The sequence below is a fragment of the Rhinolophus sinicus genome, linkage group LG12, assembly GCF_036562045.2.
Source record: "Rhinolophus sinicus isolate RSC01 linkage group LG12, ASM3656204v1, whole genome shotgun sequence".
NCBI classification, from domain to species: domain Eukaryota; kingdom Metazoa; phylum Chordata; class Mammalia; order Chiroptera; family Rhinolophidae; genus Rhinolophus; species Rhinolophus sinicus.
In genome coordinates, this window is record NC_133761.1 from 5534453 (window position 1) to 5560853 (window position 26401).

Genomic DNA, 26401 nt, shown 5'->3' on the forward strand with positions numbered 1-26401 from the left:
ACATATTTTTGGTCTTCCAAAATTATAAATAGTTTATGCAAATAACACATTTTGAAAATTTTAGGGCAAAATAAAAAAAAAATTATAAAGATCTCTTCCAAATTCAATACAACCACTCTAACAATGAAGCACTAGAGCATTTCTAATTAACCAAGAGCTCATTTTGTGTTCCTGACGACACACTCAGCGCGCCAAGTGGATGATTTAACATCAGTGTATGAATGAGTGCTTTCCTCTGCTCTGTATTGTTTGCTTCAAATGTTGCCATGGGTAACAAAATCTGTTCCAAAAATTGACAGTTATTGCTTACAGTAAGGTGGGCAAAGGAAAATAATACCTTCTTTCATATTCCATCATTTTCCCATAACCTCTCCTCTTGGAGTTTTCCCAGATCCCAGTGATCCCATGATGCACATGGAGACTCTAAAGTCCACCAGGGCAAGGCTTTCCACTCTTGTTCATTCATTGAATCCCCAGGGTATATCCCAGTTCCTAGCACACAGTAGGATCAATATACATATTTGTTGCAATACATGAATAAGTGCATGACTGCTAGACTTGCTCAGATAAATCACAGTTAGCCAATCCAGGTTGGCTTTTTTTTTTTTTTTTACTAGATTATGAGCTTCTTGAGGTCCTGAAGCAGGTCTCCTTCTCCTGCGTGCCTTCGGTATCTATCACCTGCCTCACAGGTAACAGACATGTAGCAGGCACTGATGTCTTATTGAACAAATGAATGGATGGATGGATGAAAATATGAATGCGAGTGATGAGTTGCAAGCACAGCATCTGCTCACCAGAAATAACTTGAAGTCCAAAGAGTGAAGTATCCACACAGAAAAAGATTAGTTTAAGGAAAGTCGGTTGAATAGGTGAGGCAGAGATTGAAAGGTGGACAGACACAAGAACGAATGAAAACGGGGGGAAAACATAAGCCACAACGACAACAACAAATTGCGTGAGCAGCGTGCTTTGCGTCATCCTGTGCTATATGCCTGGGACATTTACAGCTCCCTGATGGCCTCCGTCCTCGTCTGCCTTCTCTGCTGAGCTGTTTCTTCCTCAGTTATTAAGACTCAGCCTGGATATATCACCATCACTGTCATCTTTGAACTCCTGGAATGATGGAGATGGTAATAATTATCTAGACCAACTTACTTTTTTATTTTTCCTTCAAAGGCGTATAAAGAGAGGGTAGATGTAGACAGAAAATACGTTTTTCTCAGTTGATTCCTTTGACATTGTTGAACCAAGCCTCAAATATTTAGGAAAAGAAGAACTGAGCTGGTGATTTTGACATTCTCCTGTGATTTTGTAGAAATGTTGGGTTCCACCCACTTTGCAGAGTGCCCTCTGGGAGCTCTTTCAGAGGACACTGCAGGATTGTGCAACATTTCTTCTGGGAACTGAAGAGGAACAGAAAACCCTACTACGATGCCTGGGAAAATCCCCGCCAGCATAGGGGGCCCAGGGTCCACACTCTCCTCCTGAGGGACCATTGTGTGTCCTGGGCGGGGGGAGGGAGGGTGCCTCGCCGAGTTTCAGATTTGATGCCTGATTTCAATTCTGGTTACATGTTAGGGAGGAAAGAAAAGTGGGCTATGCAGAGACAGCCGGTCGGTAGGTAAGGTCTTCCATGTGCTTCGTGGGCTGTCTGTCACAATATGAAGGTCGCTGATGAGGAAATGTCTCTGGTTTTATTTATAGTGTGAACTGTGTATTTCTTGTCCATTTCAGTTCAAATAACAGACATTCCCTCACCCATGTGCAGCAACACCCGTCTTCCATTCGTTCTGGCAACACTCATCCAGGGAGCGTAGGTTCGTTCTGGGCATCTGTAGTCCTGAGGAGGGTTCCGCAAATCTGCCAAACTGGACTCCACATTCCCTGAGAACAGATCAGCTAATGAGGAACCAGTCTCTTTCCTTTCATCCACCCCAAACACTTAGTGAAGCATGACTCTGGGCGCAGAACTGAGCCTGATGTGAGAGACACAGAGAAGGACCGGGAGGATGGAAAATGTTTATGGACCATCTCCCCTGCGATGGGCGTGCTGCTGAGCCCAGCGTGCATTTTTTTTTCCCCCCAGCGAAACACTGGGAGATAGATATTATTCTGGTTTGTTCTCCACGAGAGAAAGTCGAGGTTTGGGAAGGTTAAGTAGCATGTCCAAGTGCAAACATCCATAAGCAGCTGAGACTCCTGACTTTCCCACACAACTGGCTGTCCCCAGAGCACTCTAGGGTCTCACGTCTCATAAGGACAATTTGATGGCACCACACTTCTCTGGCAGGCCAAGCTCCACAGACATCTAGATCTGGTATCTGTGGTCTCCTGTTCTCTCGGGGGCCTCCTGATCCTATGCTCCCATTTACTACCCTCCAGAACATTCTCTCAGGAGTCATCGGCTAGGCATCATGGATACCTCGGTGCCATTAAGGTCACCATCCCCCATGATAACAGGTCTAAGTTCCCTGTGAACTTCCACTGTGGAAAGGAAGCCCGTGCCTTGCAAGGTGAATTTAAAGTTCCGTCTGGTAGGAGGAGAGGGTTTGCTAGGGGGGTTTATACAAGAGGACAGTGCCCTCCCCCAGGTTCCAGAAAACACACCACAGAGTCAGCTGTCACTCTACATATGTATCTGGCCCATCCAACCAAAATGACAGTCCTAAAACTAATAACGGAAAAGGGTCCTAATGAAGAGCCCCAAGTCTGAGCCCCCTGTTTAGATAACCTCCCCATTTAGTCTCCATTCTAGAACTGTGTACGTGACCTTCAGAGCACACCTGAGCCTTACGATTCCTTTTCTCTGTCCCTTGGGCTTTGTCTGGGTCTGGGTGTGTGTGTGTGTGTGTGTGTGTGTGTGTGTGTGTGTGTGTCCGTCTCTATGAAGACAAAGACTGTGTCCACTGCGGGGGCCCATTGTCCAGGCCTCGATAAACACACTGAATCACTAAATGAACACATCCATGTTTGATGTATCTGTGCGTTTCTTCTATTTTATTAGAAGCTTCTGTCACAGATGCGAGAACCACAGGTCTCAGATATTTGGTTGGAGTGAAGCTGAGCTTTGGGGCCAATAGGATCAATGGGAAGCAAAATCCTTGGAATCTGAGGGGGGGATTTCACACTTACCTGGGAGATGAGCTCCTTGAGCAGGAGACTGTTCCCAGGACCTGCAACAAGGGGCCGAGCTGAGAGTTTGAAGACGGCCCAAGGGGCATATTCGTGCCTCGTCCCTTTTCAGAGCTTTTGGTTCTGCTAGAGTTTTTCCTCCTTGGACCATAGAAAGACTGAACCACTTTTATGTGACCCCATGGCCTTTGTTCCCTGTATGCAGTCCTTTTTTTTTTGGGGTGGGGGGGGAAGTACGTCTACGGTGATTCCAGCCTGATTGTGTGAGGTGCCCCTCTCTCCCAGCCCAAGGAAAGGGTGATTAATCAGAGCTTTGATACAACTCTAGCTCCTTTGCCAAATGGACGGTGGAGTGTCCCTGCTCCCTGGAGTTCTCTTTTCTAGTGTGCAAGTAAAGCTCAGGGCTGCAGCAGCTTGTAAAATCCTTACACAGTCCTTTGAATTTGCAGACAGGGGCCTCTACTGACACATGAACCCATGGAGCTGAAGTTCTCCACCCATCGTAATGAGCACGAACCTCCAGCCCAGGCTCACTTCTTGGAGTTTTTACTTTCTGGGGCAGACATCTTAGCTTGGCACAATTAAAGTGGCTCTTCACTTGTACCCATGTGACTAGGATACAAAAGCAACTCGTTTTCCAACCAACAAGCCGGTGGGCCCTGTCAGTGCTTCTTCAAAACCAATTTTCCTCTTTCCTCTCCTGTTCCATCCTCCTCATCTTTCTCCTGGATTCTAATCCATGTTCCTCCAAGTGCTTGTCGGGTGACTTTGGTTAAGTCATTCAACCTGTTGTGTCCATTTCCTTCTGTCTAAAACCACAGACCCTACATCACGTTCTGTTAATATTCAATGAGAAGTGTTCCTGAAGGTCCTAGACAACTTACCTGGGACTTGATTATTCTTTCTAATCCCTTCGTTCTCACCGTTTCTCGTTCCCCTCTTTCTCCTTTTCCTTATCATTCTTTCTTCTTTCTAGCACATGTACCATTCCTCCCTTTCTTCCTCCTTTTCTCTCTCTCCTTTGTTAATCAGCTCTCGTGATTATCTAGTGATCAGCTTGACCAGAGTTGCATTAGCCTTGGTCTGGGATGCCGATGGAGTCCCAGGGCCTGCGTGAGCTTCAGTACAGAGTTGGTCTATAACGGCACCGATATTTATAGCATCAGGGCAGTACTTACTTGTCTCTTCTCCAGCAGTAAGTGGATTGTAGAGATAATCACAAAAGAGTTTATGGTTCTCTAATCAGAATGGAGGAGCATCAAAGAATAAAACCTCTTCATCTAGGGGAAGGCTTTTCTCTGGACCAGGCAAGGAAGAATGATGGTTATTAGGCTAGGACTTGCATCCTCCTGAATTGAGCAGAGGCTCATAAATTGTTGGCCCAGTGTTTTCAGGCCAACTGTTAACTGTGTTTGCTGATTCTCTGAATTATTGGCCAATGCGTTGGCACCTTGTTAATCAGCAGAAGGTTTCCATTGCCCGTTATGGAGAGAGGGTCTGCTTTCTAAAGGAATATACCGTTTTGCAAAGCAGAGTTTAATACCAAGTGATGGCCACGTGTCAGCTCCCTCGCTGCTTCCCAATAGGCATTGCTTCATTCCTTCAATTTGCAGCATCGTTTGTTAGCACTTCCTTAATTTGAGAAAGCAGAGAAGTTTTCCAGAGTAATTTTTTCATTTACATGCCAAGACAGCCGATTTTTTCCTTCTTCCTATCCTGTGTGTATATATTCGTGTTGCAATAAGAACATTAGTAAATAGGTATCCACCCCACTGTCTAAATGCAAGCACTGATGCTTGTTGGTGTTTATTGTAATTGCCGCTGGACAAGTACAGCGACAGCGAGATACAAGTTTAAATCCTGCCCATTCTGAGCACTGTACTGACAAGTGCACACACTGTCTAATCAACTCGGCACAATAACTCTGCAAGGCTGAGCTGATGGTCCCCATTTTGCACATGACAAAACCAGGGCAGTGAAAAGGTATAGGGTGTCAGCATGAACAGGGGAGTGTGGGGTGTATTAGTTAATGTAGTGAATGTCGGGTGATGGAAGTAAGTGGACCTGGCACCCCAAGACCTGGGTGCCCGTAGCAGCCCAGGGCAACCCCTACTTGCTGTGTGACCTCAGACAGAACTTTTCATGTCCTTGCTCCTTTGTGTGCTCATCAGTGTGTCCAAGAGGGGATATCTGCCCTGTCCTGCCAACCTCACAGGTTTGCGGTAAAGTCCCGGGGAAATAACAAGGCATGAAGCCAATTTATTGAACATAAAAACAATGAAGAACTTCAGTGTGTATTATTATCTCATCAGAGCTGAAATGGCACCAAAGGGAAAGGAACTGACATTTATTGAGCATTACTATGACTTGGCAGGGCTCCAAATACTTTCCCATGTGTTGTCTCATTTGAACCCCACAGAAAGCCAAGTTGATTTATTACTCCTATTTTACTTATGAGAAGCCTGAGCTGGTGAAGGTAAAGTAATTTGCTCAATGATACACAGTAAATGAACAACAAAGATGAGGTCTGAACCTCTCTTTCCAACAACACAGAGCCTGGTTCTTTCTATTATACCACGCGCTCGCAAAGCCAAACAAATGCTTCTCCCCGTCTTTAAAAAAAAAAAAAAAAAGTGGAAGGAGGAAAGGAAGGAAGGAAGGAAGGGGGAAAAATCAAACAACTCATGAAGGGATATCTTTCTCAAAAGGATGCAAATATAATGTGGTTTGATCCGATCACCTTTAATAGTCTTTTTAGCTCTGACCACATTCTCTGTTAAATATTTATTGAGCAATAGCTTGCTGTTGAAACTGTAGTTGTTCAATCGAGTTTATTGACTTACTTATCTCCACTCAGCCCTGTGGTGATGAATAGTGCAAATAAAACAAGCAATAAATGGAGAACTCTACTCATTCCACAGACAGGTAAATGAAGGCTTTGGAGAAGTTACAGTAATTTTCTCTTTTCGGAGTTCTGCCTCTTTGGTGTTCCAATAACTAGGGAAAGAGTGTATTTGGCAGCTTAGAAGCACACAGAGCACAGTGGGGAGTAGAACTGACTCATCCATGTTTGATCTTGGCTCTTACCTGAACTGAGCTGAGCCTCAGTTTTCTTGTCTGATAAATGAAGATAATCACAAGTGCTGGTCATATGTAAAGCACACAGCCCTATCCCTGGCCATAGTAGGTCCTCAGCTGGTGTGGGTTCCTCCTCCCTGCCCCACGCTGCCCCCACCCCCACCCCTGTGGTGGGGAAGGTTCCTTGTGGAATTCTAGAGAGCTCAGATCTTACAGGGCTATTTCTCCAGATGAAGCCCCAAAGCTGTTTGAATGACTTCCCTCCACCTCCTTCTGCAGTGAAATGCCCAAGATGTTTCTGGGTGTTTTGTTTTTCCTTGTTATAAAGTAGCCAAGATAACAAACCTCATGCAACCTTGGCTCTGGGATACATTTCCCTGCTAATTAATGGCAGCCTCCATGGGGTGAGTTTTTTAGGGAAATAAATTACATACATTCAGGTGTCTGGTTTTTACCACCATTAAACTTAACTACCCTGTTTGTGTCTTTTTACTGCTCTTATTTTATACAGACCATAAAAAAGAAGCTACAATACTTTAGCCAGGGGCCAGGAGGAAGCCGCCTTTTCATTTTTCTAATAGCTTCAAATAAAATATGTTCAAGCACTCCCAGCCATCTGGCTGCAGAAGGCTGTTTAGGGGTCTCCTCCCCCGCTTCCTGTCCCGGATTCTTCTGCCCATCCATTTTATTAGGTTGGTGCAAAAGTAATTGCGGTTTTTGCAGTTATTTTGAACGTTTTAAACCACAATTATTTTTGCACCAACCTAATATTTTCCAGTTCCTTTGCTGGATTAAATTTATGAACTGCTCAGCCCTCCAGGTGACAAATGTGTTGATTGTGACCATTTCCTCTTTTCAGTTTCCAATTAATATGATTGGTACAGCATCTACAGAGATAGCCTAGGTCTCGATACTTTCATCTTGCAGCTCAGTGGCTGAGTCAGCACAGATTTCCACAACCGCTCCCACTCTTTGGTCAGTTCCCTACTCACAAACCTTTTGGAGCATTTAACAAATAGCTCGATATTATTTTTATCCATTTGGGAGAGAAACAAAACAAAACAAAACAAAACACTTTAAAATCTGCAGATGCTCCTTGTAATTTTTCTTTTAAAAATTCCATTGAGTACAAGTAATTTTCTATACTGTTTTCATACTATGGACAGTTTTATATTTACATAAGCAAATAGACTGAGTTTCTAATCAGGCAGTATCAGAAGTGATTGCAATGCTTTTTACAAATGCAAAGTGACATGGGGAAAGGTAGAGAGTAATAAAGAAATGGGAGAGGCTCCAGGGTGTTTCTGACAAGCTGAATGCCTTTAACTCTGTGTGATTCTAGCAGCCCAAATCCAAATCTCAGGAGAAGAGTGGAAACTCCAAACAGGGGCCTGCAAGCCCCCTCTGCCGTCCTCCTTTTCCTCCTGTCATCTTCCATAATCTCTGGACCATCACTGTCACCAGTGCAACACCAGTGTGCAGCTGGGCGCTCTGCAAAGAATCCAGGTACACGTTTGTGGGGCCACACTTGCCTCTATTCCTGCCTCTGCTGTTTATGACCTTATTATTTTGTGTGGAGATATTTGTATCTCTCAGTTCCAATTCTGGCATTTCCAGAAAGAGGGAGGAAAGAAAAAAACATAGTAAGTACCTACCTGTCCAGGTATGTTATGAAAGAATGCATGTAAAACACCTAAGCACAAAGCTGGTGCCCGGTACGTAGTAGCAAGTTGCTGAGACTTGAGCCAGAATGTGTGAGTTCAAATCCCCGCTCCACCTCTTCCTGGCTGTATAGCCTTGGAAAAATTGCTTAACCTCCCTTGCTGCAGTTTCTTCATCGATAAAATGAGAATAATCATAGAGTATATTTTTTATTGTGAGATTACATGACAAAATGTGCTGAGGACTTAATGCTGCATACTATGGAAATGTAACTGTCACCTGAGACATTTCCCAATAGCCTATTATTACTTCCTTCAACCAACATTTGTTGAGCATTTACTATGTGCCAAGTGCTCTTCTAGGTACTTGTCATGGGCAAAAGATGAATTAGATCCTTGAGATTCAGCTCAAGCACCACACTCAAAGGGGAGCCTCCCATGTGCTTAACCTCTGACCAGGTTAAATCCTCCGTCATGTGTTCTTATAAAGCCAGGGCCTCTTCTTTTCAGCACCTGTCGCTGTTGGAAGTTTCCACTGTGGGTGATAATTCAGTTACTGTTCCATCCACTAAACTCTCAGTCCCATGAGAACAGGGCTTGTGTCTGTTTTAGCTCAGTCACCAGTGTTTAGTGCAGGGTATGGTACGTGCCAAGAGCTCCACCAGTATCAACTGTGCAATGGAGGTAGACTCCCCTCCTTTGAAGACCTTGTACTTTGGAAGACTTGTCAAATATGGCAAATTCTATCATAAAGTTATATGTTTACAAATGCTATAGAAATTCAAATAGCAAAGAACTCAACCCTGGGAATTGAGGAAATCTTCCTAGATTCAGGGCCTTGAAGGGTGAATGGGAGTTCTTCAGGCTAAAAGGGGGAAAGCAGGCATCCCAGGCAGAGGGGAGTCTGTGGGCTGAGGTGTAAAGACATGAGAGTTGTTGAGGATTGGTGGCGTGGCTGAAGCTCAGGTGGCATGGTGGGAAGAGGGTCCGGAGACAAAATCCAATGCAGGCACTCGTCTCTCCAGCACGTAACTCAATGCCTAGTAGTGTTTGCTGCTCACCGAATATTTTTCACTAAATGTTGAATGAAAGGGCCAGTGCTCATAGTCAAGGAGAGTACAAAGGACGTCTTCCTAGAGGAAAGAATCAGTGCAATTTACACCTGCTAATGTGAGAAATACTCCGGTGTGTGTATGAGAGGTGCTAGTCGGAATCAGCTGCGACAATGGAAATACAGAGCTTTCGCATGAACATTTGTGTTATGAATGTGAGTTCCTGTACTTGTGAATATGCTTTATACTGTGGGAGAGAAATGGGGAGGCTTATAATTAGCATGATTTAGGGTCCATGATGGCATGGGGGTCTCAGTCTGCTTCATCTGTAACACTCTGAGAGCTGGTTATGTTTGAGAATGCCTCCAGCATTTATGTCACATGGGGCTGGGAGAGGTTGGGAGCTACAGAAGAATTGAAGAAATGCAGAGTGTGGAAGGAGGGGATTCACTGAGGTCTGTCCTTCAGGACGGGGATGGGAGGATGAGGCCAGTCGTGTATTCCTGGGAGAACCTGCAAACCTCAGACCACGGGCTGTGACTGGTCATTCTGGGAGGTTCCACATCTCTTATCAGATTATTTTCCAGCGCATTCCACCCCTGCCCCTCCTTTGGGGTGGATTATACTTTCCTGCTTCACTGACATTTGCTTGGACAATAGCAAGTGAGCAGTTTAAGTAGAGCGGATGATGTGTGTATTATTTAAAGTGCTGGCACAGGCTGAGGTCCTGAACGCCAGTGGTTGGCCTTGAGATTTTCCTGCTTGCTCAGGAAACGCCCTCCGCTTCACTCTGGGTGCCATGATGAAGACTGGGGCAGCCTGAAGCCAGGCCTGCTGCCTGAAGCAACTCTGCCCAGCAGACACCAGCCTCACGAGCCACAGCTACTGGCCTGCAGATCCGCAAGGGTAGGAATGCACTGGTCAGCCATTGAGTTTTAAATTGTTTTACTTGCAGCATCAGTGCAGGAATACCTCACTAATATGCCAAGCTTCCAGTTTTGATTTGCTATTGTTTTCCCATGTATATCACAAATTAAAGGTACAGCAGGTCCTCAAATAACTTCATTCAACTTGTTGCTTTATAATATTAATGAGATACCACAGGAACTTAACTCTTGTTTATATCAATTTGCCTATGGTAAAAATTGGCTTTGTTATATGTTGTTTCACTTAAAGTGACAGAACCTATGGGAGACATGAAGTGAAGACTTGCTGAATACTATTTCTCCTGCATGCCACAGTCCATTGAAAGCAGCAGAGGAGGGTGTGAAGAGGGACTCTGCTCTATGCAGCCATTCATGGGTCCAGGCCCCTTCCACCTCGTGGACGTGCCACACCTCGTCCTTCTCCAATCCCTATGCCCCTGTCAGATGAGTGAAGACAGGGTGTGGAGCGTCATCAGACGTTGTATGGGTTCTATATGCATTTTTTTTATATAATTAGTTTCAGGTGCACAAGACAAAGCAATACTTAGACGTTTATCATTTATATCCCGCACACTGTGTGATCCCCCCTCACTCCATCCACTATTCTGTTGCCTGAAACTCAGTCTGTGGCTGATCTCATTGCAAGGGAACCTGGAAAATATAATCTAGCTTTGCTTCTGGGAGGAACAGGAGAATTCTTGATAAGCAATTAGCCAGTCTCTGTCATATGGGAAAACAGGATGGGCAAATGCCTTCCCTGTTATCGTATGAAAAAAGTGACAGGGAGACACACAGGAAGTGGGAGAGGAGATAAAGTGACTGTGAGGGGCCTGTGTGGAATAGGAGGTGTCAGGAGCCGCACCAGGAGCAGACTCGTTGTAAGGCATGTGCACATGTGTGTGCACTGATTTCTTCTCTGAGTTTGGAGAGCCGTGGGGGTATCTTGGCAGGACTTGGAGGGGTTAGATCGCGTTCAGGAACAGTCATGGTGGAGGCAGTTGCCGGGTGGCTTGGAGGGGCTGCGTCTCACAGGAGAGGTCAAAGAGGCTGCCACAGTGGTTTAGGGGAGCTCCTGGCCTCAACCGGACTGCTGCCTGTGGAGTTGGGCCCAAACCAAAGTTCAGGAAACTTGGGAAAACGTAAATTTGAGCAGTGACAAAAATAAACAAAACAAACCAAACAAAATGCACAAGTCTTTGGGTAGGATCCAAGAAGCAAGAATCTGAAAATTAGAAGGAAAAACCAGGAGAGTGCAGTGTCATAAGGAGATAAAAAAGGGAGAAATCATTAGGCCTGAATACAGCTGAGACATCCATGGCACTGCCACGTGGCGCACGCTTAATACCTGTCAGGCCTTCTTTGCTGTAAAGTGGCTCTCTTCATTTCCCACTTCAAATGCCAAGTGTGGCTCTGTCACACACCCTTAGCAGAGAGAACCTGATGTCATCCAGACCAGGGTCTCAAACGTCAGCTTCATCAGACACTTGGAGGCTTGTCAAAGCAGACTGGTAGGACCCCACCTGGACTTTCCCATAGAGTAGGTCTGGGGAGGGGCCTGAGAATTCGCATATCCACGGGCTCCCAGGGGATGCTGATTCTGCCCAGCCTTCAGGAGATTAGGAAGCTCAGACAGAGAGTGTGAGAAAGACTGGCTAGAGGGTACCCACCCTTTTCCGTTCCACCCCTGCCACCTCTCCCCTGGCGTGCATCAAGAATTGCTCACATGTTCATGTCAGACCTCAGGGGCGTCTCTCACAGCAGCTGCTCACTCCATGAGCTCAGTCACCTCCTCACGTCCTGTGTTGATGACTGACAGCTTAACTGACTGACCGCCAGCCAGGACAAGGGAGTGCAAAGAGGGACTTAAGTGGGATCCGCTCACCTTTCTGTTATCATTCGAGAGGAAAATTGGCTTGGAGCAGAGGAATGTACTGTGTTTCCCCAAAAATAAGATCTAGCCAGACCATCAGCTCTACTGTGTCTTTTGGAGCAAAATTTAATGTAAGACCTGGTATTATATTATATTACATTCATATCATATCATATCATATCATATCATATCATATCATGCACGATCTTATAATAAAATAAGATTGGGTCTTATATTAATTTTTGCTCCAAAAGATGCATTAGAGTTGATAGTCTGGCTAGGTCTTATTTTGGGGGAAACACGGTATCTACAATGGCAATCCTGCATCTCCTCTGTCCTTCATTCAGTTCCAGAGTGACCTCTCAGGAGAATATGTCCCACCCAGGATGGCTTAATGCTGTTTCCCTATGTTCTTCTCACGAGCCTTCTATCTGAAGGTGGGGGGGGGTCAGATAAACCTTGTGTTTAAGGGTCAGGTTGATGGTCATGAATAACCTGAGGGCAAAGCAAGAGTTACCATTGTTCTGTCTCTGCCTCCAGCACAGTGTAAGAACCCTAGTGTAACAACCGTCAGTAACCAGTGGGAGCACAAAGTCCATGCCAGGTAGCTCAGCAGAAGGAATGTATGCAGAGAAGTAATGCAGATATGTTGAAAAAGCAGAAATCAGGAGAAGAGAAGGCAACCCAGAGGCTGTCAACTACAGAAAGCCTCTGCCACCCACCGATGGAGGACCAAAGCAGGTGATGATATTGCCAAACCCGAGAAGCTGGCACTGCCCAAGGTGGTTGGAACTTTGGAAGATATACCTTCCAAGGATCCGACCAAGCTGCTGAGCAGACAAGGCTGCCTGGCAAAGATGAACCTCCAAACAGTAGCTGATAGCATGGAGGCAGAGTCACCTTGCAGGGTCTAAAATGACCAGGAGGGAGCTGAACTCCTGCCAGCTCCTGTGGGGTAGACCTAGAATCATGAAGGAGCCAGAACCACTGCTCAAGAATCTACCTGAAGCAGAGTGAAAGGGCTTCTCCCGTTGTCCTAGCCTGGGTTCTCTAGAAGCTGAGCCTGACACAGGGAATTGTGAGCAAGTTGTTTACTAAGAGAGGCTCCCAGGAGAGACTGGATGGCCAGGGAAGCATGATGGAGGAAGGAAGGCGTTTAAGCGGGGATGGGCTTCCAGAAGAGGCCTGCCTTTCGGCCAGATCATGCAGGGAGCTTGCAGGTACAAATTGCATCCTGGTATTTGTCCCACCTTGAGGCATGGAAATAGGCTTTTGTACCCGCCACCTGAGTCTGTGATTGGATAAGGATTCCAGAGGGCTATGTAACTCCAGCCCCTTCCAGGTGAGAGCTCCATCCGCTCCAGGGCAATCGTGCAGGGAAGGAGGCGTGAGCCTTCAGCAGCTGGGGGATGGGCACCCCAAACTTAAAAGGCACCCCAGGGGCTGAATGGGGCACCACCAGCCTCTGCTCCATACTTCCTACATCCCTGTCTCCTAACCTGCTTGGCGTCTGATGAACTTGACTTGTGGAGTTAAACTCGGAGGAGAGGGCCTGTTCCCAGGGCGAGGGCAGTGGGTGAATCTGAAAGCAAACAAGCAAATGACAGGTAGTAAGTGCTCAATAATATCTGCTAAGCTGAGTTATACTTCCACACATGTTCTCGACTTTTTGATTCTCTGCAAAAATTGAATCTGTCAACAGCAGTTAAGATTTACCATCACTAAGAAAATAGTTTTCAGTAGAAAATTATTATTTGCCTAAGAGTGCATGACAGATACTGATTTTGTGTCAGACGTACTACGGTTTACTCATGGACCTAAAGGGAGTTGAGGGGAAGCTAGATTCAAACTCTGGTTGGATGCGGTCCATCGTCTGAAGTGTTGAACCAAAAATATTTTCAAGTTGTTTTTTTCTTCAGGATGTGGAATATACCTTTTCAAGGAAAGTCCAAAAGTCGGCCGAGGTGTGATTATGGTGCAGGATTTGAGTTAAAAGCCTGGAATTGCAGTGCATGGGTCCTTACTGACATACACCACGCCTTTACCCCCTGGGGAATCTGTTTTGTGGGTTCTTTCTAGAACTAGCAGTGTGTTCCACCATATAATGGCTCAGGAGGAGTTCACTGCATGGCTGGCCGGTTGGTTGTTCTCCTGTCATTTTGTGGAATATTTGCTCAGCATCTCACACCTCTCACCGAATGTGGGTTGATGGAAGTTATCTGGTGTCCAGGAAGACTTTAGAGTCCATACAATGAAAAACTCTTTCAAGAACTTGGAACTAGAAATGTGTTGTAGCACTTTTACCTGCCAGGCATTGCTAGGTCCTGTGCTTCTGTCAGCTCGTCTCCTTCCCATAACAGAACTGCGAGTTATGTATGCGTGTGCTTGTGGTCCAATGAACAGAGACTCAAGACTTCCCCAAGGCACACAACTAGCGGTGACAGAACCAGAGTCTGAACCTGGATCTCACCGAGTCTGTAGCCCATGATAAAGAGTAATATGAATCATTGACATCTGTGATTTGAGCCTTTCTACAGTCTGCTGCCTTTACCTGGAAGGCCTACCCCACTCTGCTCTCTCCTACTCACCTGCTAGACCTCACCGAGAGGGCACATTTCTGAAAGATTTCCTTTTAGTCTCCAAGTTCGTGAAACGTGCTCCAAAACAAGTTATACTTCCCTCATATTTGTGCTGGTAGCTGATATCACTGTGTCCTCGTTGATTTTAATCTCTCTGCGCTCCCTCTGAGAAGAGGGGCTTTCTTTGCTTTGCTTGCGTTAGTTTCCGAAGCACCTAGCACAGTTCCTATCGCATAGAAAATGCTCAGTTAATACATGTGGGTTGCTGGGCGCCAGACGGTGTCTAGTCATTATCACATTTCTTACTCTCCAAAAGACCACTCGAGAAAAATATGCACACAGCACCTTGCACAGGTTTCCTAATAAATGCTAATTCCTTCCCAGTCTCCATCTTCCTATTATTCTGTCTGACTCTCTAAGGAAAGTAAACATGTGCACACATGCGCAGATACACACGCACACACACACACACACACACACGCATGCATTTTAATTGACTGATTTTATCTTTCTCTGCCCCCTCCAAAACTGTTATTTTAGTTATTAAATATTAGAAGGCATTTGTCAATAAGTCTCATATTTACCAAGTACTGCAAAACACTCAGCCCTGCAGAGGGTAGGTTCAGTGAAGTAAAGTAGCTATTCCATCGCTGACTAGTGGTGGAGGGTACGTCAGTGCACTACAGGGAGTAAACCCGGCAGTGATTTCCAAATAGATGCCGTCCCTTCCACAAACATGTATAAAGTATCTTTCTGGTGTCAGGCTCTGTGCTCCCTCCGTCCCTCCCGGAAGTAGTCCGAGCTTCTGCTTAGAGCTCTGAAGACCCCTCTTGTCAGATGACACCTGTGAAACTGATACTTGAGCTAAACCACAAGCCAGCAGAGTGACCTGAGTAGATCATTTAATCCCTCTAGGCTTCCGTCCTTTGAAGAAGGGAGTCATGAGAATGTAATCTTAAGGGGTAATTGAGAGTACAGAATGGAGAACACTTAGCACAATGCCTGGAACAGAGTAACTGTTCCAAAAGCACCCGGACCATCTCCATTATTTTCACATTACTTTGTCTCATGTAACCTTCACGGTAACGGTAGCTGGTAGAGGCTCATTGTTGTGTGCTTCGTATTTCCGTAGAAATTGAGGGAAAGGGTTTTCCTCCAGGTTTATCAGGAGGAAACAGTTTTGGAAAGACAATTTAGTTTCCTCTGCTCACTCCCAATGCATGCTAAGACACAGCGCTTACACGGTCTGCAGGAACCCTTCGTTAACAGTATTGCCCAACTGGTAATAACATAATCGTAATAGTGTATCGTCACAAGAGAAATCATCATGTTTTTTCCTCTGTCGGTTAAAAATCCGTAATGGAGGAAGCATATGATCCATCGTCAGTTTTTCTTCAAACCAACACCCCTTTTTCCCGTCTATTTCACAAATAAGAAGAGCAAGGCTCAGAGAAGTTGGGCCACCTCAAGAGGAGTGGCAGAGCTGGGACCTGGACAGGTTCCTACCCAACCCTTAAGTCCAATGTAATGCCTTTCCCTTCCTCTGTGCCTATTAGCCACGGGGCCGATTTGACCCTGACTCGGTGAAGACAGGTCATTTATAAATAAGCTCCATTTTCACAACTCAAATTTAGGAAGAAGTTTTGATTCATTTATTTGTAAGTAATGGCATTAACAAAAATCCAGTTTTATTATGTTTAAGAATTAATAAGTAAGCTAATAATTAGATTTTCTTGACAGGATAAGTTAGAACACACACACAGACTTCATTTTCTCGTCTGACAGGTGAAAAGCCTGGAAGTTGTCACTTCCCTCCCCACAACATGGGAAGAGCCAACCAAACTGGAGATCAATAACTCTTCTTAAATCCAGAAGAGAGTTGAGGTCTCAGGGCAAACTGCCACCACCAACACCGAGAAATCGCAAGGTGGATATAGATAATTACAGCTTCCTGGGGGCACCAGTATCATTAGGAACACTTTAGACTGTAACTGATGATTTTCTGGACACTCAGTGTGGATGAGCCTGAGACTTCCAACTCCACAGTGGGCACAGCTTTAAGGGACACACAGGAACTTTACCCCACTAGGTTCTCAGGGTGAATTTTGGAGGAAATCCTTGCATGCTTCCAGCAGAGGGAGGGAAATCGTAGGCACGTTGCATGTGCCCAGAGCCCTCTGTTCTCCTTCATAAAGTTATCCTTAAGGCAAACTGTTTTACTGGGGCCTAGCTGACGGGGAATTTAGCAACACTGAACTGACCTGTGAGAAGGGAAATCCCCAGCCACAGGTCCCTTCAGCCTCATGGTCTCACCTAAGCGGGGAGGGTGCGGGAGGCTGAGAAGCACGTGTGAAGGTCACAGCCCAAGGACCCGGGCTAACTAAAGGACCAAGACCTGATCAGAGTGCAATAGACAACTTGCCCTCCCCTCATGCCTTATCGGATCGTCAATAGGACACCTGTATAATAACAGAAATTACAGCTAAAAGAAATAGACACTTAGTTATACAATGATGGTTAGAGACTACAGTACCCCATTCTCTAATGGACAGAACAACCAGGCAGAAGATAAGTAAAGAAACAGAGGATTTGAACAACCGATGAGATTTACCAGACACATTCAGAACACTCTACCCAAGGACAGAATACACATTCTTTTTAATCCACGAGGACATTCACCATGGTAGATGGCATTTGGGACCACAAAACATACCTTAACAAAATTTAGAATAATATAAATTGTACAAATATGCTCTCAGACCACAATGGAATTAAACTAGAAATTAGTAACAGAAAGACAGCTAGACAATCCCCCCAAAATAGATACAAATAAAACTGTTCCCCTCCCCTTGGTTTATAACTACTCTCTAAGGCAGATACTGTAGGTTACTCAATACCCATTCCAACTTTTATTTTCTTCTTTCCCTTCTTCTACTGTAGAGTCTGGGAGACTAAGGACTCACCTGCCCAGCTCCTCTTGTTGCCAGAGGTGGCCGTGTGACACTGTCCCAGAAAGTGGGACATAAGCAGATGTCAGCTGAAGATTTTTGCGAAAGCCTTTGCAGCCACAACTCCAGGAACTATTCCTTCTTTCTCTTCTTCCTCCAAATCCTTTTTCCTTCCTGAATGTGATGGCTTGAGTTACAGTGAGTATCTTGTGCCCATGAGGGAAAGGCCAAGATGTTTCCATAAACTTCAGCCCTGACTCCCTCAAGCAGATGAATGACCCTCCCCATGGAGTTCTTGCTGCACAGCAGAGACATCTGTCTGCATCAGTTACCGTGTGGTCTTCCTTTACTTGTAGCCTAGTGCTATCCAGTCCTAAATAATACCTCCTCCATTACTCCCAAACGTTCAGTGACAGTCGGTTACAAACCACAGCACTCTGGGGGGCTCTATAAGGAAATGAAGGAAGAAGGAAGAGCATTAGTTCCGACAACGACAAGGAGCAAAGTAAAGGGAAGCTTGCGTGAGAGCAGGAAAGACGGAGTAAATAAAGCACATACTGACTTAGGAAATGGAGAGGCTTACACACACACACGCACACACACGTACACACACGCACACACGTACACACGCGTACACACGTACACACGCACAGACACGGACACACACACGGACACACACACACGCACACCCCTGCGTCCTGCTTTGACAAGAACTATGTAATAGAGGCTCAAACTACCTGAGGAGTATTTAAGGAATCCCATTAGTTCTAGGTGATTTAGGGACATTCAGGTGTAGACACCGAGTTACAACTTCTGCCTAATTTTTGTTCTCAAACATAGAAGTGTTGCCATGGTGATTGCAAATCCAGATCACAATTATTCTGATGTAATGATCAATAAAATGGTGTAAAATGGTGCTTCACATGCACATTTTTAAAAAATATAGAGAATTACAAGTATCTCATTGAAACAAATGAACAGGGGCTGGTAAATGGACGTACATAGTAAAATGATCATTTGTATGTAAGCAGTAAGTAAAATATATTTGAGTATTCTGTCTTATTTAGTGAGCTGCTCTAGTATTTTATACACCCGTACACATCCAATCTCAGTTTACTGTCCCTGCTTCTTCCTATAGGGTCTGAAGTTTCTCAACCATGAAATCTTCTATTATGAGTTTATTTAAGAACTTAATCTCCAGGGAGGGAGGGGCCCAGTCATGTGGAAATGCTCTGTGCTTTCAGGAGACTGATGTGGGCAGGAGTGAAGAGAGAGACAGAGAGGGTGGGGTGGAAGCCAGGCTTCAAAGGGGGTGGCGTCTGGGAAGCCCCTTTGTAACCTGATGAAGCATGGAATACCTGAACATTCCATGGAGAGCAAGTGAAGTGTCGTTGACCCTGGAAAGGCACACGGTGTGACTTACATGCCCATGTGCCAGTCACACCCATTCATGAACAGCCCCACCCATTTTCCCCAGAACTTGTCAAATATTATCAGTTTCTAGTTGTGTCCTGAAAATGGTGGGAAGCTTTGTTGTCCCTGTCCCTACCTTGAAACTCCCAGTTACTGATTTGATTATTAGTTTGGATTCTAGGTAGGGTGACCAACTCATCTCAAGTTGCTGGGACTTTCCTGGTTTTAGCCGTGAAAATCCCTCAGACTGAGGAAACTCTCCATTCTGGAAAAACCGGAAAGCCGGTCACCCTGTTTATGGGTAAGCTGCAGGTGCGAGAAGAGCATGTTGATGGCACAAATCTTAACCTTTGGATCGTCTTGGAAATGCTGCAGAGGGTTATGGGGCAGTAATGCCGGAAGTCAGGCTCTGACTGCTGGAAACTTACCAGCATCTAGTAGGATGGGCAGCTTTGCTAAAAGCCAACATTATACTACATAACAAAACTTACTATAATAAAACATATTTAGAAAAACGTTATAATAAAAGTTTATTACCAAAACTTGTAGAAGAAACTAACCAAATAAATAGTAAGTTAGCTAGAGAAGACAAAATTAAAAAGTGCTCAAAGATCATAGAAAATTTTCCAAAGGGAGAATAAATCTTTGGAAAGAGCAAAATGCCCAGATTGAAATGAGGCTTAAATGTTACAGCAGAAACGTAAATGAATGAATAAATGAACTCAGAAAAGTGAAGGGAACCTCATAGGAAATTAACTCTAGAGGAAAGAGACAGTTTTGACATAGCAGAGAAGCTTCTCAAGCAGATAAAAACATGAGTCTCACCCCTAAAGTGCGAGATAATGACAGAAAACAAGCTGTAGCCCTGAGAGAAGTAATGGAAAGGTTCCTCAGTTCTCTGAAAAGTCGGCTGATTGCCCTCGATAGCAGAACTCCTGATAGGTGGTTGACAGCTCTGGCTGTTGAGACCGGTCAAAGAATATATACCCATGGCCAATAAGTACATGAAAAGATGCTCGGCGTCACCAATCATGAGGGAAAGGCACATCAAATCCACTTAGACTGCCTTTTATTTAAAAAAAAAATCACAAAATGGCATCCATGAGGATGCAGAGAAATTGGAGCCCTGTGTACTGCTGATGGGTATGTAAAATGGGGCAGTGACTGTGGAAACCACTACAGAGGTTCCTCCAAAGTTAGACATAGAACCACCATGTGACCCAGCAATCCCACCGACGGACACAGGCCCGAAAGAACTGAAGCAGAGAATCTGATATTTGCTCGCCCATGTTCACAGCAGCATCCTTCACAACTGCCAGAAGGTGGAGGCAACCAAATGTCCATCGAGAGGTGAGCGGATGAGCAAAATGTGGTGCGTACGTACACTGAACTATTATTCAACCTAAAAAGGAAGGCCATTCTGATAACTGTGACCGCGTCTATGACCCTCGAGGACACAGGCAGCCGCAGGAGAACAAATAGTGCATGACTGCACTTATGTGCGGTGCCCAGTGGTCAATTCACAGACAGAGGTGCAAAGGTGGTTGTCAGAACCTGACGGGAGGGCAGAATGGGGAGTTGTCAGTTAATGGCGGCAGAGGTTCAGTTTGGAAAGATGGAAAAAGTTCTGGAGATGATGGCTGCACAGCAAAGTGGGTGGACTTGGTGCCGCTGAACTGTACACTTAAAAGTGTTTAAAGTGACACATTTTATTTTATACATGTATATACACATATATAATAAATTTATTGTATATGTAATATATATATATATATATATATATATATATCTCATATATCTTGGGATATACATATATATATATTATATATATATATATATATAAAATATATATATGCATCTTACCACGACAAAAATAAAGGAAGCGTGGTTCTTCTCATAAAGTTTTCATGATCACCACCTTTTTTCTCTTTTTTCACAGAAAGAAACTGTTGTATCCTATCTTAATATGGTGATTGCAAAAATATTCCAACAATCGGTTGCTCTTCTTTGAAAGCTGAAATGAGTTGATTAAGATTCTCAAAAATAGCTTTAGCACCTCCGTCCGTTGCTTTAGATGCCGTGTGCCTGTGTGGTTCTTTAAACGCACATCAGTGTATGAAAACGAGGCATTGCTCCTTCACACATTTTCATTGCTGGATGCAGAGTGTGAAGGTGAAGTGGATATAATCAAACCTGCCCAGATTTCCGCAGCTACTTAAGGCCTGGGTTGATTGCAGGCTTCGAATGCAGCTCCGCTGGGTGGAATAGGGTGAGGGGACGACAGGAGCTGTGGGGGGAAAACAGCTCACCTCGAATTTGTCACTGTGTCCGCTTTTCCTCATGATTAATGGCCACTGGTCTGTGCTCACATCAATCTAGGCTTTTCCCCCACACAGACGAGATCCATCCTTAACATTACAGGAGTTAAATCTGGTCAGGACAGTTTCTGCCGAGGCTGCACTGGCCTGGAGGGGTCCCACTGCCTGTTGGCATGCCACCTCTGTCACAGTGCCTCTAGCCCAACGGAGGAGCAAGCGTCGCAGCTGGCTGGCGGTGGCCAATCCAGGGCTAGGTGGCCCAGGGCAGAGGTGATTCACCTGGCTAAGTGGCAGGGGCCAGGCAAAGGCTTTGGGAGCCTGGCACAAAGCCTTGCCCACCTTTTGTTCTGAAAACCAAATGGAGTTAGTTCATTTCTTTTCATTTTTGTCTCTCCTCTATTTTTCAAATGGGAATAAGACTTGCCTGGCAGGTTGGTTTTCAAGATTGCGTGTGACAATATGCATGACTTGTCCGACTCACTGGAGGTGAGTCTTCCTCAAATCTCATCTCTATTATTTAACTCGATGTTCCCAGGAAAACAGTTTGATTCTCACCTTGACGCTTTTGTGTGAACTGCTCTGAATGCCTGCAATGTCCTCCCACTACTTTGCAAGCTGCTGTGAATCCTTCAGTCATTCATTAATCCAGATATCATTCATTTTTCCTTTTCAGAAGGCCGCTGTCCGCCTTTCTCCTATAGAGACAAAGGAAGATAAATAACCCCCCCTCCTCTGCCCCACTTCCGGGGCCTGGTCGTGTTTCTGCCATTGGGGCCTCCGTCTTGATTTATTGCTCTATTGTTTCTCTGTGTCGTGTGCTAGTCATTCCTCTGTCCCAACTATCCCCACACTTCTCTTGCGGAAGGCCTGATGATGAATATTTCAGACTCCGAGAGCCACATGGTCTCTGTTGTACTGCTCAACTGTTCCATGGCACTGCTAACACAGCCATAGATGATGGGTAAACGAATGAGTGTGGCTGTCTTTCTAAAAAACTTTGTTTACAAAACAGGCAGCAAGGCCAGAGTTGGCCTATGGGTCATAGTTACCTGCCATTCCAGTAGAACAGAGGTTGGCATAACAAACATTGGAAAAATAGAGTATTTGTCCCAACTTCTGGGCTCAAGCCTGGCCTTGAAAAGTCCTCTTCCATCCATATGTTCTGCTCTTGTCTGTGATGGGCCCACTGGATGCAAACACAAGTCCAAGGAGCCCACTGTTTGTGACTTTTGTTCTAGAGGCCAGATGATGTGTTTTGTTGTTGCTGTTGTTGTTTGGGCCAAAGCACAAGGACATGTGATTGTGTGCAAAGGGTGCTGTAACGGAATCAGACGACCTGGGCTGGAGTCCTACTTTGGCACTTCCTGTGCAGTCCTTGGCTGGCCGTGTCACCCTTTTGAGCCTCAGTTTCTTCATCCACAAAATAGGCCGTGTGTTTACACTGGAAGACTGTAGTGAAGATCACAATGACGTCACACCTGAAAGTCCTTTGTAAGCTGACTTACTAGTCAAATGTGCGACAGAATCATTATCATCGTCACTGTTATTAGACTCAGATTCTAGCCTCTCCCATACTCCACTCCCTGGGCCAGTAGGAGAGGCACATGTTCATTCATTTATTTAATTACAAATTTAAGACTGGAAAATTGTCCAGTAGGAAAGAAACTATTCTGTTGGGCCAGTACAGCCTCAAAGAACAATCTAAACCCTGTCTAACTGATCTTATTGATTGCCTAGTTTTATTTTTATATGTTGTGGGGACGTGGCCATTGGACAGGGGACTAGGATGAGAGGAACTGAAATATTTGCCTGGCTTCTTAGACTGTGAGAAGTAGGAAGCCATGCATTGTCTATGGAGCCCCAGTTAGAGAATGAGTTGCTGTGACAGAGATTGTTTCTGTTCTACCAAAGTCTGTCCTCTTCTTCCCAAGTCACAGCCATACTACCTGTCTCTTGCAGGTAGACATAGCCATGAGACTGAATTACAGCCAGTGATATATAAGAAGTAGAGTATACCACTACTAGTCCTGTCCCTGGAAAACACAGAAAAATAAGAAAATACCCTCCTATGCACACTTCCTGTTTTCCCACCTCCACATGGCCTGGGAGGGTACTGATGAGAGGAACCCTGGAAGCCACCTGCAAATGACAGCAGCCTGGATCCCTGAATGACCTGGTGGAGTGGGGCTGCCCCTGACTTGATCCCTACCTTGGACAGTTAACTGAGCATAACATGAACTTCATGTTGTGTTGTGTTTTCAGCCACTGAATTTTAAAGCCTTTTTGTTATAGCATTCTCTTACCAAAAATAATGTAGGTATATCTGCCTATTGACTTCCTTTCCTTCTGTCTTCATGCCTTCCTCTTCTTTTCTTAACTTCATAAATCCATAACCCTCGAGGTGAGATGTGCTTTGGATTTAAAACTTTTCAAATTTTACAAAGTTAATGGGGTACACATGGGCTGATCCCTTGTGAGGCCTGGAGTTTATGCAGTTTAGGTAACTTCTTCAAATAAAAGTTGACAAAGTTTTGAATACAAAATCAGGTACAAAAGGCCTGAAATCTAAGCTTCCTCAGCTTCACAGTAGACCCCCCACTGGTGGTATACACACGGGACAAACAATAAAATTATAGTACTGGCAACTTCTGCCCAAACTCACTAATCAATGTATTAATATTTATGCACAAAACATATTATTCTTGGGATTAATGAAGATTATACATAGTGTCCCAGTAACTCAGGTCAAGTTTTTTTCCCTTAATTCCCGAAGATCAGCTTTAGTCTTTCTGTCCAAAGATTTTTTTTTTTTTTTTTTAATATAGCTTTCAGAGCTTTTAGGAGTTTGGAATTGTGGCTCTGGGAAGTCTATAACAGATAATCAGTCCTTATTTGGTCCTGGCAGGGCGGGGGAGGCTGGCACTATATGTGTCATCTAAACCCTTTCCTCAAGGAGTCTACCATGTCGTCAGGACATGATGTACCATGAGGGAGCATAGCTATAATGTGATTACTGCCACGAGAGTAGCTCACACAGAAGGAATAGAACTTCTTGTTGATTAGTGAAAGGTCCATAGGGAACCATGGATATTGGAGAGTCTCTGGGCTCAACCACTGTGGCGTCCCCTGACGTTCATCTAGATGACATGGCAGGTTCATGTGTCCTAAACAGTGAGTCATTTAGAAGCAAACTGACTTAAGAAGCAACAGACCGGAGAAAATACTGATTCTTTCCCTTATTAATTGTGATATTGGGTGAGTTCTTTTTATCATTGTCAACTATAGTTAATGAGATACAGTAGTGGAATAATGGCTACCATTTGTTGAATTCTTATTGTTTCAAATACTGTGATAAGTGCTTGAGATGAATGATCTCATTTAATCTTCACAATAACCATATGAGGTAGATTTATTTTCGTTTTAACACTAAAGAATTAAAGATCAGAGAGCTTTAGAAACTCATTTAAGATTCAAGTCTGTGTGATCCAAAGCGTAAGCATAGACCACTGTTACTTTGCCCTTCCTAACGATATAAAGATAATTCAGACGTTGTGAACATAAAAGGATGCTGAAGTCTTGTCCTCAGTCTGGTTTCTCCAAGGCCTCTCAGTTCTCTCCCTAACTCTGTATTCGACCCACCTGATGTTTTCTTCCAATCTAATCTTTTCCTTTCCAATATAACATTATTCTAGATTTTAAGGCAAAGATCATTAAAAGACAGGAGATAGAGGGCAACTGGACTATAACTAGTTTTTGTGACTTTCAAAATATCTTAAACTATTTTGAAATTTTAATTTGCTAAGTTTACATAAAAGTATGTATATCAGGCTACTCAAGAACTTAAGCGGAAGGAGAAGACTAGGCTGCATATGTTCATGACAATAATTTGCAGCCCCCCAAACTCAAGTAGGTACCCTTCTTAAACATTCTAATAGCACCTCGCACTTTTCTTTATGGCATTTAACACAGTTCATAATTATACATTTCTATAAACGCATAAACTATATGCACAACTCATTTTCCTAACTGGCGTAAGATCCACGTCTGATTTGCTTACACTGCATTCCTAGCGACCGTAGAGAACTTGGTTCAAAGTAGGCAGTCAACAAATACTTGTTAAAAAAATGAACACTTCTGAAATCATGAGGAAGAGTACACGAAGGTAGTGTGTTCACTTGCCTATTTTGCACCCTATTACTTCAATAATTTAATAAACTATGCCCTTCAATATGCAGCTAGCTCTCAGTCTTGTTTAAAGGGTTGATCTTCAATGGCCAAAAACACTTGCCATCTAGGTCCAAGTGTTGGAAGTATAATGACTCCATAGTGATGTCTTTATGCCGCTTAATGACCCTAAACATTAAAGAAATTAGAATTGGTAGGATCTGTGGGGCTATTTTTTTTTTAACTTACTGGGGTTTCTAAATGGTGACTTCACATTGCCAACAACTATAACATTAAGAATTTATAGGCGATAAAACATACACAAGGTCCCACCCAACCATAAGAATTTTCATGAGCTGCACATGGGAAACAATCTCTAATTTATGTGCCTACTGTGACAGTGATTGGCCATAATCATACGTTGATTTCATATACTGGCTTTCTTCAGAGGATAATAAGGTCCTTGGGCATATGGTTTATGACCTTACTAACAAGTATCCATCATGACACACATAGACAGGGACGGTCCATCATCACCAAACCTTCTGCAGAGCACTGAGCATATTAATCCCCTACTGTTTTAGGTCGCTATTATTTGAGTGAATCCATTAATCTAACAAATTGAGCAACTAATTGCCAAGAAAGAATCCAACCCTGTTCACGTGACTAATCTCCCCCATGTGGTGAAAAGACCTCTGCCAGCTAAATCCTCCCAAGTGCAAGAACCTTCTTCCAGTCGTCCTCCCCCAGTGCCCTTATCACTTTGTCAGTTCCCCTGGTGTATGCACTCAGCCTCACGTAAGAGTCTGGCGGCACTGGCTCATGGGAAAGGCACAGGTGAACAGGGGCATGTCCCCTATGTCCACCTTCCCTAGCTGTGTGAATTGGGTACACCAAGTGTTTCTCTTATCCTCAGTTTTCTCGTCTTTAATATCAGAAGTAATACCATTTGCTTTGCATAGTGAGGAAGACTATTTGGGATATTGTATGTAAAGTGCTTAACAATGGAGATTGTATTAGTAAATCTTAAACTCCTTGTCTTCTGGAGGGCAGGAAATGGGTTCTACTGTCCGATCTATGCCTCTTGGCAGAGTTACTGCTGAATTGAAGGAGATCAATAAAAATGTATTAAAGGAAGGACGGGATGGAAATACAAAGTCATTAAATGATGTGGGTCATTTAATAGTAGCAGGAATGGAACAGAGAGGAAACTCAGAATTTCCCCAGACTAATCCAAGGTTAAATAGGTTCAAGGCA

General features: G+C 44.3%; 1 long non-coding RNA gene across 2 annotated transcripts in view; it reads left to right on the forward strand.

Moving 5' to 3' along the window:
• The window catches only part of LOC141567921 (uncharacterized), a 48666-nt gene that overhangs the window by 4639 nt on the left and 17626 nt on the right, over positions 1–26401 (forward strand). The window contains exon 1 of one of the 2 annotated variants that reach the window (XR_012490894.1): positions 9652–9832. The exons of the other annotated variant lie outside the window; for it this stretch is intronic. This is a non-coding gene — a long non-coding RNA (uncharacterized LOC141567921). Of the gene's footprint in view, positions 1–9651; positions 9833–26401 lie in introns of those variants that run through there. 2 annotated transcript variants of the gene reach the window in all.